The sequence below is a fragment of the Dama dama genome, chromosome 10 (genome assembly GCF_033118175.1).
Source record: "Dama dama isolate Ldn47 chromosome 10, ASM3311817v1, whole genome shotgun sequence".
Taxonomy (NCBI): domain Eukaryota; kingdom Metazoa; phylum Chordata; class Mammalia; order Artiodactyla; family Cervidae; genus Dama; species Dama dama.
In genome coordinates, this window is record NC_083690.1 from 35,868,905 (window position 1) to 35,882,350 (window position 13,446).

Consider the following 13,446-nt stretch of genomic DNA (forward strand, 5'->3'; position numbering starts at 1 on the left):
TTCTAATCTTTCATTCATTCATTCAAGAAATGTATTGGGTTCCAGCTCTTGGCCAGTGGATGGTGAAAAGACCCTCTGAGTGGTAAGTGGGACTAAGGCTTTACCTTGCAAGTTGCCAGAAGACCCTGGAAGCAAGGAAGCTGAGGATGGGAAGGTAGTTCTCCCAAAAGGCTTGGCCAAGAAAGGAAGCCCAAAACGGGACTGTGGCTAAAGGGTGACGCAGATTCAGTAAGACTGTTTTCTCAAAGATGAGAGATGCTTCACGTGCTGATGGGAAGAAACCAGTGGGTGAGAAGGATGGGGCTTATGAGGGCGAGGGGATGCTCAGTGGAGTGTAGATCTGAGAAAGTGAGCCAAGCTGGACATAGAGGGTGAGGTCGTGAGCTGGAGGAAGACCCCCTCCCCAATCTCTACCCTCTGGGGGTCACACAGCACCTCTATCTTGCCTTTTGCTGTTGTTCTTTAGTCGTGGCCCACTCTTTTGTGACCCCCATGGACTGTAGTCCACCAGGCTCCTCTGTCCATGGGATTTCCCAGGCAAGAATACTTGGAGTGGGTTGCCCTTTCCTCCTCCAGGGGATCTTCCCAACCCAGGGATTTAGCCCACGTCTCCTACATCGGCAGACGGATTCTTTACCACTGAGCCACCAGGGAAGTCCCTAACACGCCTTTAGCAAAGCCCTTTACTTGGCAGTATTATGATGATCTGCTCACACCTCTATCCCCGGCACCCTCCAACATACTCCTGCCCCCTCCATTTAGGAGCTCCTCAGGTCTCCTTTTCGTCAGTGTGACCCAAGCATCTTGCACAGTGTCTAGAACCCCCAGGCTAATTTGAATATATGGCTTGTCCCCCTCCCTTTAATGGCAGCCGTGGTAGCAGGTCTTGGAAACATCATCAGATTCACTAAGAATCATTTCCCTAAAATGCTGAGCTCTGCAAATTAGCCAGGAGGCTACAGCCTTCTCCCAGGAGAACTCCTTCTGGCTTTGAACACTCAGCCATTTAAAACACAAACACACTCATACACAGAGCTCTAGCCAGAGGTGAAATGTCAGCATCGTCTTGGACTCAAATCAGTCAGTTCAGTGCTTGGATGCACTAGCTGAGCTACCTCGCCCCGGGCCTGCCCTAGCCCATATGGAGGCCCAGAGGATTCATTTCCTGTCCTGGCCAGGACTCCAGCACGCATGTGCATGCACACACACACACACACACACACACACACACAGGAAGCATTCCCTGGTTGAATTAAACTTGTCATCTCCTGATGAGTTTGTGGCAAAGCTCCTCCATGACACCAAAGCAACATGAGATCTCGCCTCTAAAACACCAGGGACCAGACCACACACAGCAGGTATTGCATGAAGGAGCCAGGTGAGAGTCTGGCTGATCTGTCTTTTGTGCTGGGGAAGCTTTGAGTGGGATTTCCCAGTACCTTAAAGGTCGCGGGTAATTTAGAGTAAGGAGCATTTAATCAGGAGTACGAGATTCAGGTTTCAGCTCTGTATCAGCAATTTCTCAGCTGGATGACCTTGGCCAAGTTCCTGGTTCGCAGGCATCTGTCTTCTTCACGTGTCCTCACGTGGCAGAAAGGGTGAGGGAGCTCTCTGGAGTCTCTTATAAGGTCACTAATCCCATTCACAGGGCTTCCCAGGTGGCTCAGCGGTAAAGAATCCTCCTGCCAATGCAGGAGACATGGGTTCGATCCCTGGGTCAGGAAGATCCAGTGGAGAAGGAAATGGCAACCCACTCCAGTATTCTTGCTTGGGAAATCCCATGGACAGAGAAGCCTGGTGAGCTACAGTCCATGGGGTTGCAAAAGAGTCAGACACAACTTAGCAACTCAACAACAACCAACAACAATTCCATTCACAAGGGCTCTACCTTCATGACCTAATTACCTCCCATGCTAGATTGCTTCAGTGGTGTCTGACTCTCTGCAACCCTATAGACCAAAGCCCACCAGGCTTCCTCTCAATTACCTTCCAAAGGCCCCTAATATACCTATATCTTGAGGAATAGATTTCAACATATACATCTGGGGGGTAGACACAGATGGTCTGTAGCAGCATCTGTACTGTGGAAATATAAAATAACATGACTGAAAGGTCTTCTGAAAGTATAAAATTTCAGATGTGAGGAATACTGACGTGATTATACAATGTTGATAAAGGTGTTGGTATCATCTTTGCTGCCAGCCAGTTGAACTCACTTAAAGGGACATCTGTTGGCAGAAGTAGCTGAAGGAACACTTTTAAATGTACCTCTAGTGATGAAGTAATGGTCCTCTGTCCCAAGATTACAGCCGACTCCTTTGATCAACACTGGCAGCAATCATATTCCAGGTACAAAGCTGGTCAACGGCCTTTGCAGATACTAAGTGTCAGCACTGTGTCGGGTACCACAATGGGAAGTTAGTCATGACAACACTACCCTCCAGAATTTCTCAACCTGTCCACAACACTGTAATAAGCAACCTTTCTAGGGACTTGTTTGGCAGTATGATTCATAAACCTTGATGTGGTGTACATGCTCCTTGACCCAATAATTATGCTTAGGAGTTTATTCTAAGGAAATCACTAAAGATGTGGACAAAGATCTAACTAAAAAGACGGTCACAAAGTTCGAGTGCCAGCCGGATGGAGTAGCTTGTGTCAGACTAATTCCACTTAAGATAAAAATAACACACTCTAGATAAAAATTTTAAACAACTATTTGGAGGCACTAGAGAATAACAAAAAGCCAGCAGAAACTGGTGGGAATCCAAAACTTGCAAACAAGAGAACAGCACCGAGTGAATACCACATTACATGGTTTTTCCCTCAAGGTCATACCCCAGTTCAGGCAATGCAGGGTGGCCAGAATGCAAATCAAAAACTGCAGTTGTTGAGTCTTAAGGCTGCCAGAGAACCTGGAAACTGGGGGAAGAAATCTAATTAGAGAAGAACAACACGGAGCTGAGAGCCTTAAACTCTGTGTACAAACTACCCTGAAATCCTTGGCTGACCCCTGAACTGTGCATGTGTAGGGGAGATTCCAATGAGCTTAGCAGAAAACAACAGTGGGAAAGCTACAAAAGCTGAGCAGATGTATCAGCTGCTGTCTAATAAAAGGAAGGTGATCTAGAGCTTGAGTCTCTCCAAGTTAGAGGGCTTAATAAAAACCTTAGTTAGGTGTTTATTATTATAGCTTGCCTTTGAAACCACAGAAAGGCTACACCTTAGGTGAAAAAGCTGTATCCCAAGTCTGATTTACATATCCACCCCAATAAAGTTAAAAAAACCAAGCCTTCACAAATGTACAGTGATTTAACAGTTTGCTACACAGAAGTCAACACTCTCCCCCCAAAAATCTGAATCTCTGAAGTATATTTTTCAAAGTGTCCAGAGACAAGCAAAAGCTATTAACATGGAAGGAAGGAAGGGGAATGAAAGAGAGAGAGATAAAGAAGTAAACGCTACTCAAGTCAAAAGTGTCAATACAAACAAACCATAAGATGACCCAGATGTTGGAAATAGAAGACAGGGACTTAAAAGCAGCTATTACATACACATCCTTGGATACAAAAATAAATTATGGTCATAATGAGTGAACAGATGGGGAAAGCTTATCAGGGAAATATAAACAAAACAAAAAACCACACATATATACCCACATGGAAATTTCAGAACTGAAAAGCATAATATCTGAAGTGAAAATTTCACTGGAGGGCTTAACAGAAGCTTGTAAAGTCATAAGAAAGAGTCAATGAACTTGACGACAGATCAGTAGAATTATCCAACCTGAAGAAAAGAGGGGAAAAAACACAGATCCTCAATGACAGTCTCAAGCAATCTAACATGGATGCAAATGGAATCTTAAGAGGAGGGGAGAGAATAAGGCAGAAAAATACATTTGAAGAAATAATGGACAAAAATTTTCCAAACTTGGTCAAAAACACGGACTTACAGATCCAAGATGTTCAAAGAAACCCAAGAAAGACTTTTAAGATCTCACTTGGTAACATCATAGTGAAACTGCTGAAAGGCAAAGATGAAGAAAACTCTTGAAAACGACCAAAGGAAAAAAAGGAAACATTCTTAGTGGGGGAAACATGATGACAGCAGACTTCTCACCTGAAATAATGGATGCAAGAGGACAATAGAACAACCAAGCTGTTTAAAATAACTGAAAGAAAAAAAGATCAACCCACAATTATAAGCTCAATAAAAATATTCAAAAAATTAATGGAAAGTGAAGTATTGTAGATAATGTGGAGAAACTACAGCCCTTGTACATTGCAGGTGGAAATGTGAAATGGTGCAGCCACTATGAAAACAGTCTTGCAGTCCCTCAGCTAGTTAAACAGAAAATTACCATATGACTCAGAAACCCCAATCCTAAGTATAGATCAAAAAGAATCGAAAACAGGTGTTCAAACAAAAACTTGTACGTGAATGTGCATAGCAGCACTAATCACAATAGTCGAAAGGTGGAAACAACCCAAATTGTCCATCAACTGATGAATGAATAAACAAAAGCAGTGTATCCATCTAATGGAATATTATTCATTATTCAGATACATGCCACAACTTGGATGAAGCTTCAAAACATTATGTTAAGTAAAAGAAGCCAGACACAAAGGCCTCATATTGAATGATTCCATTTATATGAAATATCTAGAATAGGTAAAGCAGTAGAGAGAGGAAGCAGATTCGTGGTTGCCAAGCACTAAGGGAAGGAGAGGATGAGGAATGACTGCTTAATGGGTGTAGGGTTTCCCTTTGGGGTGATTAAAAAATTCTGGAATTAGATAGCATGATGGTTGCAAAACACTGTGAACATGTTTAGTACCACTGAATCACATGCTTTAAAATGGCTGAAATGGTAAATTTTATGTTAAGTCACTGATTCAATGGACATGAATTTGAGCAAACTCTGGGAGATAATGGAGGACAGAGGAGCCTGGCATGCTACAGTCTATGGGGTCATGAGGAGTCCAACATTGCTTAGCAACCAAACAACAACAAATGTATGTTTCTATAGATACAAATATCTATAGCTTTATAGACAGACAGATGATAGAAAGATAAACATTAACACAAAATAGATACTAAAACATTCTTTTTGAGTTCAGAGAATTCACCACAAGTAGATCTGTACTATGAGAATTGCTGAAAGAACTTCTTGGTGCTGAGGAAAAAGGATTCTAGAAGAAAGCTCAGAGCTTCAGGAAGAAATAAAGATCATTGGAAATGATAACTACAGAATAAAGGGAAGACTGTTTTTCCTTCTCTTTATTTCTTAAATAGTAATCTGACTGTTAATGCAAAAAGTACAATGTTGAATTGTAAAATTTCTAACACATTCACATTTAAAGCATATGACAACAATAGCACAAAGAATGGAGGGAGTAGATAAATGAACTGTTAAAATTTTCTTTCACTGTACATGGAATAGTCCCATATTTACGCTGAGTTTGCTATGATAAGTTAAGGATACAGATTGTAACCCTTTGGAGCACTAGTATATCATATGGAGAAGTATAACTAAAAGCCAGTAAAGGAAAATATGCAACTTCTGATTCCAGTCATGATAGACTAAGTCATATTGAACTTGCCCTCCCATCATGAGCAACTAGAACATGAGATGAAATTTATGAAACGAATGTTCACAGACATGGAACCACGTGGAGCAGTGATTCCTGAGAGAAGGAAAACAAAGAAGGTGATTCCTGGGAGCACTTTCTGGACTGGAGCGCATGATGGTGGTAACAAGTAGCACACAGCAATCCGTCTGAACTGAAGAAAGAGAAATGAGAGTACGGCCAGGCTAAGGCAAATCTGGTGGGTGGAATACCGGAGAGAAGAGAATTATACAGACAATTATTCATTCATGGGGGTCAAAAGTTATTGAACTGTATACTTCTGGTGTATGTAAATTAAATACATGTAATGAGTTGTATGTAAATTACACTTCTATAAAGTTGATTTAAAATGTGCAAATAATTATTAACATAAGAAATAGAAAACATGTGTGGCCCTATATAGATGAAAGAGAATGAATTTGTTATCAAAAATTTCCCCACAAATAAAACTACAGGTCCAGATGGTTTCCCTGTGAATTCAAAGTTTAATTAAACACTTGAAAAAGCAATACGATCTTCAAAAAAAAAGAGCTTTCAGAAAACAGAGGAGGGAAAATTTCCCAATTCTTTTTATGAGAACAGCTTAACCCTCATAGTTAAAAATTGATACATAGTAGAAGGAAAGAAAACTACAGATAGACATCAAATATGGAAATATAAAAAAGAATAAAGTATCCAAACGAAGTTCATTCCAGTAATAATAAGGCTACTCCCAGGAACAAAAGATTGGTTTAGTATTCCAAATTAATCAATGTGCTGCATTAACATAACAAAGGATAAAAATATAATCACCTGAATATAGATGCAGAAAAAGCATTTGATAAGATTTAGCACCCATTCCTATTCCTGATGAATACTCTCAACCAACTTGGAAGTGACTGTCCTCATCTGATAAATAGCACACATAGAAAGTGTTAGTCGCTCAGTCGTGTCCAGCTCTTTGTGACCCCATGGATAGCCCGCCAGCCTCCTCCATCCACGGAACTCTTCAGGCAAGAATACTAGAGTGTGTTGCCATTTCCTTCTCCAATACATAGAAAACCTACTGCTAATAACATATTTAATAATAAATTTTTAAATATTGAGAACTTCTCCCCTATGATCAGGAGCAAGTATATCTATTCTCACAACTTCTATTAAACATTTTACTAGACATTCTAGTCGGTCCAATAAGACAAGAAAAAGGAATTAAAAGCAAAATATTTGAAAAGAAAAAGCAAAAATGTTTTTAGTCACAGAAGACATGAGAGTTTATGTAGAAAATCCAAACAAATCAATATGTAAGCTATAATCAATATATAAGAATTAAAAAATGGATTTAGCATGGGTTTCAGACACAAAGTCAATAATCAAAAATCAAATATGTTTCTATATACTATCAGCAAAATAATTATAACATGAAAACTTTAATCCCATTTTTTAGAAGCACCAAAAAAATAGAAATACTTGTAAATACATCTAATAAAAGATAAGAAAGCCATCTACTGTGAAAACTACAAAATATTGCTAGAAAAATTAAAGCCTTATATAAATGCAGAGCAATATCATGTTCATGAATCAGAAGATTCACCAGTAAGAGATCCATTCTCCCCAAACTGGGTCTGCAAATTCATCACAATCCTAATCTCAACCCAGTAGACATTTTTGTAGACATTAATAAATGGACTATAAAATTTTTACGGAAATGCAAAAGAACCAGAGTGGTCAAAACAGACTTAAAAAAGAAGAAAACTAGAATTACATATCATTCCATCCTTACTAGAACAGTTCAGGTTAAAAAAACTAACAACACCAAATGTTGGTGAGAATGGGAGACAATTGGAACACACTCTGCTTGTAGGAGTACAACGTGTTAACACTTCTTTGGAAACAGTTTGGCTGGTTTTATTATTATTATTATTAAACAACTCAAAAATGAGCAAAAGTCTTGAAGAGACACAAAAGAAGATCTAAGAATGGTTAGTAAGCACTCAGATAGGCATACAGAAAGATGCTCAACATCGTAAGTCAACAGGCAAGAGCAAATTAGAAAGTGTTTCATACCCATTGCTGCTGCTGCTTAGTCGCTTCAGTCGTGTCTGACTCTGTGTGAACTCATGGACTGTAGCCTGCCAGGCTCCTCTGTCCATGGGGATTCTCCAGGCAAGAATACTGGAGTGGGTTGCCATGCCCTACTCCAAGAGATCTTCCCAACTCAGGGATCAAACCCAGGTCTCCTGCATTGCAGACGGATTCTCTACCATCTGGGCCTCCAGGGAAGCCCAAGAATACTGGAGTGGGTAGCCTATCCATTCTCCAGGGGATCTTCCCAACTCAGGAATAGAACCAGGGTCTCCTGCATTGTAGGTGGATTCTTTACCAGCTGAGCTACTGGGGAAGCCTCGCTTCATACCCACTAGAATGGCTAAAATTAAACGCTGACACCACCAACTATTGACAAGGATGTGGAGCAATTAGAACATACTTTGCTGATAAGAGTGTAACATGGTAAAACCACTTTAGAAAACAGGTTGACTCTTAAAAAGTTAAGCATACATCGCAACCTAGCAATTCCACTTCTAGCGATCTGCCCAAGGGAAATAAAAACAGACATGTTGATAGAAAGACATAAACAAGACTGTTCACAGAAGCTTTCTTCATAAAGGCAAAACTATAAACAACTCAAACATCTATCCACAGGAAAATGGGTGAATAAAACCAGTTATTTTTACAATTGGATGGGCTTCCCAGGTGGCAGTATTAGTGAAGTATCTGCCTGCCAGTGAAGGAGACATAAGAGACGTGGGTTCATCACCTGGGTCAGAAAGGTACCCTGGAGAAGGGAATGGCAACCCACTCCAGTATTCTTGCCTGGAGAATCCCATGGACAGAGGAGCCTGATGGGCTACCATCCACAGGGTCACAAAGAGTCGGACACAACTGAAGCGACTTAGCACATACACACGCATACAATGGAACAATCCTCAGTAACAAAGAAACTACTGATACACATATAAGGACATGAATAAATCTCAAAAACATTATCCTAAGTGAAAGAAAGCATGCACAAAGGAGTATATACTGTATGACTCCTTTTACATGAAGTTCAAGCATGGATAAAACTGAGCTATGATGTTAGAAATCAGAACAGAGGTTGTTAAGGGGTGGGGATTTTCTGTGAGGTGATATATGCATGTATCAAAATTCATCAAATTGTACACTTAAAATGGGTATCCGCTGGTATATGTAAATTTTATGTCAGTCAGAGAGAGATGCTTGCAGCAAGATTATGAAAAATTTTTAAACGGAAACAAGTTAAATATTTTCTAGTAGGGGGTTATTAATAAAGTGTGTACCCAAATTCCGCAGCCATTGAAAATGATAATAGAGAAAGCAATCTATTGACAAGGAGACGTGTTCATGACAATCGATGTGAAAAAAAAAAGTTATCGAACGGTGTGCAGAGTATAACAGACAAGAAAGCACAGAAAAAGGTCTGTGGAACTACTCTGGCAGTCCAGTGGTTGAGATTCGCCTTCCAATGCAGGGGGTGTGGGACCCAGGGTGTTCCCCTGGTCGGGGAACTTAAGACCTCACAAGCCTCTGGGCAACTAAGCCCACACCACAACTAGAGAGCCCCGCTCTGCAATAAGAGAAGCCTGTATGCCACAAAGAGAGAAAGCCTGCATGCCACAGCAAAGACCCAGTGCAGTCCTTCCCCAACAAAATAAAGGATCTGGAGGTTTTTCTTCAAAGTGAGACTGGGGGTCACCTTGAGAGGTAAAATTCTGGATGTTTTCACTTTTCTACACCCAACACGTACTTGCTTGTGCAATAAGAAAAAAATATTTCTAGATAGATGCAAATATTACAGTTAATTTTCCTTATTCAGGGTAGCCACATTTCATCAAGTCCCCGGGGAATCCTGAATCAGTGACTACTGAATCATCGCTTGTGGGGGAAATACAGGATTAGATTCCTGTGAGTATCAGGTCACAACATGTTCGTCAACGGATCAATACGATCAATACATAAGCTTGTTTTATGTGGGCTTCCATCTAAAGACATCTTATTGAATCTACATTGTAGATTCGTTAACATTTAACCCGCAGCCAATAGCAGCACTATAACTCATGCCAAACAAAGCTTACTTAACACATGTTATTGTCTCAGGAAGTCACATCAGAGTCTTTTTGCACTAAGAACATTGGCCCACTATGCTTGGGGACATTTTAGACAAGAATATCACTCCCCTCCACCCAAAAAAGAATGGCACAAAAATGCAAAAAACAAGGCACTAAACAGGCTGTGAAAAGGATGCTTGTTTACATGAGAACTGAAACCAAGAAGCAAGGAGCCATCTGGTTCAACCTCCTAACACGGGAACACACGTGAGGCGACTCAAATTTTTTATCGCTCTGCACACAGCTCTGAATGGCCACAAAAGTGCTTCAGGTATTAATTTGGGTTACAAGTAAATTTTAGTAACATTCACAAATGCAGACTCGTCAAATAATTAGGATGGGGGAGTTCCCTGGTGGTCCGGGTGGCTAAGGCTCCATGCTCCCAAAGAAGGGGGCCTGGGTTCAATTCTTGGCAAGGGAACTAGATCCCACATGCCACAAGTGAGAGTTTGCATGCTCCAACTAAAGATTCTACATGCTGAAACTAAGATCCGGCACAGGCAAATAATTAAATAAAAATATATATTTTTAAAATAATTAGGATAGACGGTATTTAGACATGAGGCTTCCCTGGTGGTTCAGTCGGTAAAGAATCCGCCTGCGATGTCGGAGACACGTCTATGAAGGAGAGCATTCCCCAACCTCGGGCCAGCACTCCTGGGGCATCCAGGGAGGAAATAGAGGTGGAGACCGAGGAGAGGGAAACAGGTCCAGAGACAGGCCATCAGGGAGGCGGGAGCCAGCTACCCCCAGGCAATCCCAGCCCAAGTCGTAAAACCAGAGACCCGACAGCTTGGAAGGAAGGCCAGACGCGTCAGAAAAAAAGATGCTCCTCCTGGGGAATCTCATCTGAGGCAAAGCGAAACCACGGAGGAGGGCCCCTCTGACCTGCGGGCTTTCCAGAGAGGTCGGCCTGGGAGCCGAGGGGGAGGTCACGGTCCAGGCCCCTCCATAACCATCTCAGGAATGTGTCTGAAGTCACAGACACCGCCCTGGCTTTGCCTTCGGTCATTATGGGTTCCTCCTTGAGAATGTAAAGTCATTACCAGGGCTTCCAGGAGCCAGTCCCAACCTCAGCCGGGGGCCTCCTGCTCCCAGGAATCCCTCAAGCCCATAGGGTTCCCAGGACCCTCACACTCACAGATGGATAGGAACTGCTCAACCCCAAGTCTCCCTGAAAAAGGCAAGCCTCATCCCAAGTCCTAAGATGCACACATGTCCTCATCGAGGTGGGCAAGTCTGGAAGATCCTTCCAGAGCTCTGGCAGAGGCTCTGAGGCTGAGAGTGTCTTGCAAGGTGCCAGCACCTCTTACTAATTAAATTAGCTCAGGACACCCAGATGTTTCTGGTGAGCGTGCTGATAACCCACATCGGTGCGGTTGACCAGGGATGATCTTTCTTCCGGAGGGGAGGTGCCACGCACTCTCAAGGGCAGGCGCCTCTGGGGGCATTTGCCCAGGTCCGAGTCACCCCATCTCCTCTCCCAGGAAGGGGGGGCCCCTGGCCCTGCTTGAACCTACTGCTGTCCTGGTGGGCAGAACCTCCCTGAGAACAAAGCTTGACCCTCAAACACCCCTGGCCTGCTGCCACTTGCCAAATGTTGTGCTTCGTCCGTGCAGTCTACAAGAATTACCCAAAACATGCGCGTGGGCCCAAAAGGTGATGGCCCAACCTTTCCATGTCATGGAGCCCACTTCAGGGCCACGGGTCATCCTGGGAGAAGGTCACTTTGTTTCCTTGCCATTTACCACAGGTTATAGCTCAGGTTCTGCGAAGTTGGATGTTAACTTGTACAAAACTGTAGAGATGTAAGCGATTTCTCAGTAGAGAGGAAAAGCCCAAGGGTTTTGTTTTTATTATTCTGTAGGATCTAACTTGGGCTTCCCAGGTAGCTTGGTGGTAAAGAACCTGCTTGCCGGTGCAAGAGACAGAGGAACTTGGCAAGCTACAGTCCATGGGGTCACAAAGAGTTGGACACGACTTAGTGACTAAACAACAACAAATAGTATTTTAACATACATATAACTAAAACCAGGCTTCCTGGTGGTTCAGTGGGTAAAGAATCCACCTACAATGAAAGAGATGCAAGAGACTCGGGTCCAATCCCTGGGCCAGGAAGATCCCCTGGAGGAGGGCATGGCCATCCACTCCAGTATTCTTGCCTGGAGAATCCCCAGGGACAGAGGAGCCTGGCGGGCTACAGTCCATGGGGTCACAAAGAGCCAGACACGACTGGAGTGACGGTGCATACACACAAAACTAAAATCAGTAAGTCAGGGAGAAAAAAAAAGACAAGGGAGGATCATGTTGTCAGAAAGTCAAGGTTGAGGACAGCTACTGTTTCCAAATACAAAACCGACCCCTGAGCCGGGGGACAGCCCAGCTCTTCTGGAGAACCGGATGAGCTGCAAACCTGCTCATCAGGCTGGACCCAACCTTCGCTGGACGTGAGCGGCGTGGCAGTGGGCTCTGTCACCCGCTTTGATTCCCGCCTGAGCGCTGCTGTCTGGCCCCTTAGGGCTCCAGAGCCAGACTGAGCCCAGGGCCCGGGGCTCGGAAGGGTCACCTGGCCCTGGGCCTCGCCCTCCTCTGAGCACCGGCCGGGCAGAGGGGCCAGTGGGGTGAGGCCCTCCTGCTCCTTCCACCTACCAGGTCCATCTGCTTTATTCTACAACAGGTGCGGCTTCACCGCTCACACGCCCTCATCTGCATTTACTCAGAGCCCACAGACCCAGCTCTGCCTGCCCCAGCTCCTGCATGAGTCGGAGCCAGAGCAGAAGAAATAGGCTGTGCATTGAATTTCCTCCCCAGGCTGGGGCTTACAATTCTCCTCCAGGCCTGGCCCGAGCAGTACACACACGGACCCCACCTCGGTGCCCCCCAGGCAAGGTGTCAGGCTCACCCCAGCTGGCCGGTCCCGAGCGTTTAGTTCAGAGAAGCTTGGGAGAAAGAAAAAATGTGAAAAAGAGAGGAACTCCTCCCCAAAGGAGGGCAGGTGGGAGAGGAGCATCCAGAGACTGAGGACCAGCCTGGCCAGCAGCCATCCCCTGACCCCCTTATTTAAAATTAATAAAATGATAAACACAGTTACAAGTAAATGACAATTCAGTACATTTAGCTGGATAATATAAAAATTTACATCTTCACAAGCATATAGCTCCTTCATCAACATCGATCATTTTAGTCCATGTAGTCAAAGTCTTCTGGCATCCCAGAATTTTTATCGATTTTATTTTCTCCAAACCCAAATTTTCCCCAGAGACTCACCCTCATCACAGTTGCTACCGGTAAAGCCAGGGCAGCACCTCCATTCCAGCGCCGTCACCGTGCGGTAGGACACTCTGTACGTGGGTCTGATCAGAGTCCTGTAACTAACACAAGGGCAGCATCAGGACAGTGTGAGGACCCCCCTCCGCCCACCACAGACCCCACTCCTGCAGAGACCACCCAGCCCATCCAGATACAGAAACACAAATATCATATGATATCGCTTTTATATGGAATCTAAAAGAAATGAACTCATTTATAAAACAGAAACAGACCCACACGCATGGAAACTAAATTCACGGTTGGCTCAGACGGTAAGAAATCTGCCTGAAATGTGGGAGACCCAGCTTCGATCCCTGGGACAGGAAGATCGCCTGGAGAAGGAT

The 13,446-nt window shown here is 43.6% G+C and overlaps 1 protein-coding gene across 1 annotated transcript in view; it reads right to left on the bottom strand.

The window, feature by feature from the left end:
* The window catches only part of COL26A1 (collagen type XXVI alpha 1 chain), a 201,445-nt gene that overhangs the window by 82,457 nt on the left and 105,542 nt on the right, over positions 1-13,446 (bottom strand). Inside the window, exon 3 of the mRNA XM_061153496.1 lies at positions 13,061-13,164. The gene's annotated coding sequence lies outside the window, so the exon portion shown is untranslated. The remainder of the gene's footprint in view (positions 1-13,060; positions 13,165-13,446) is intronic.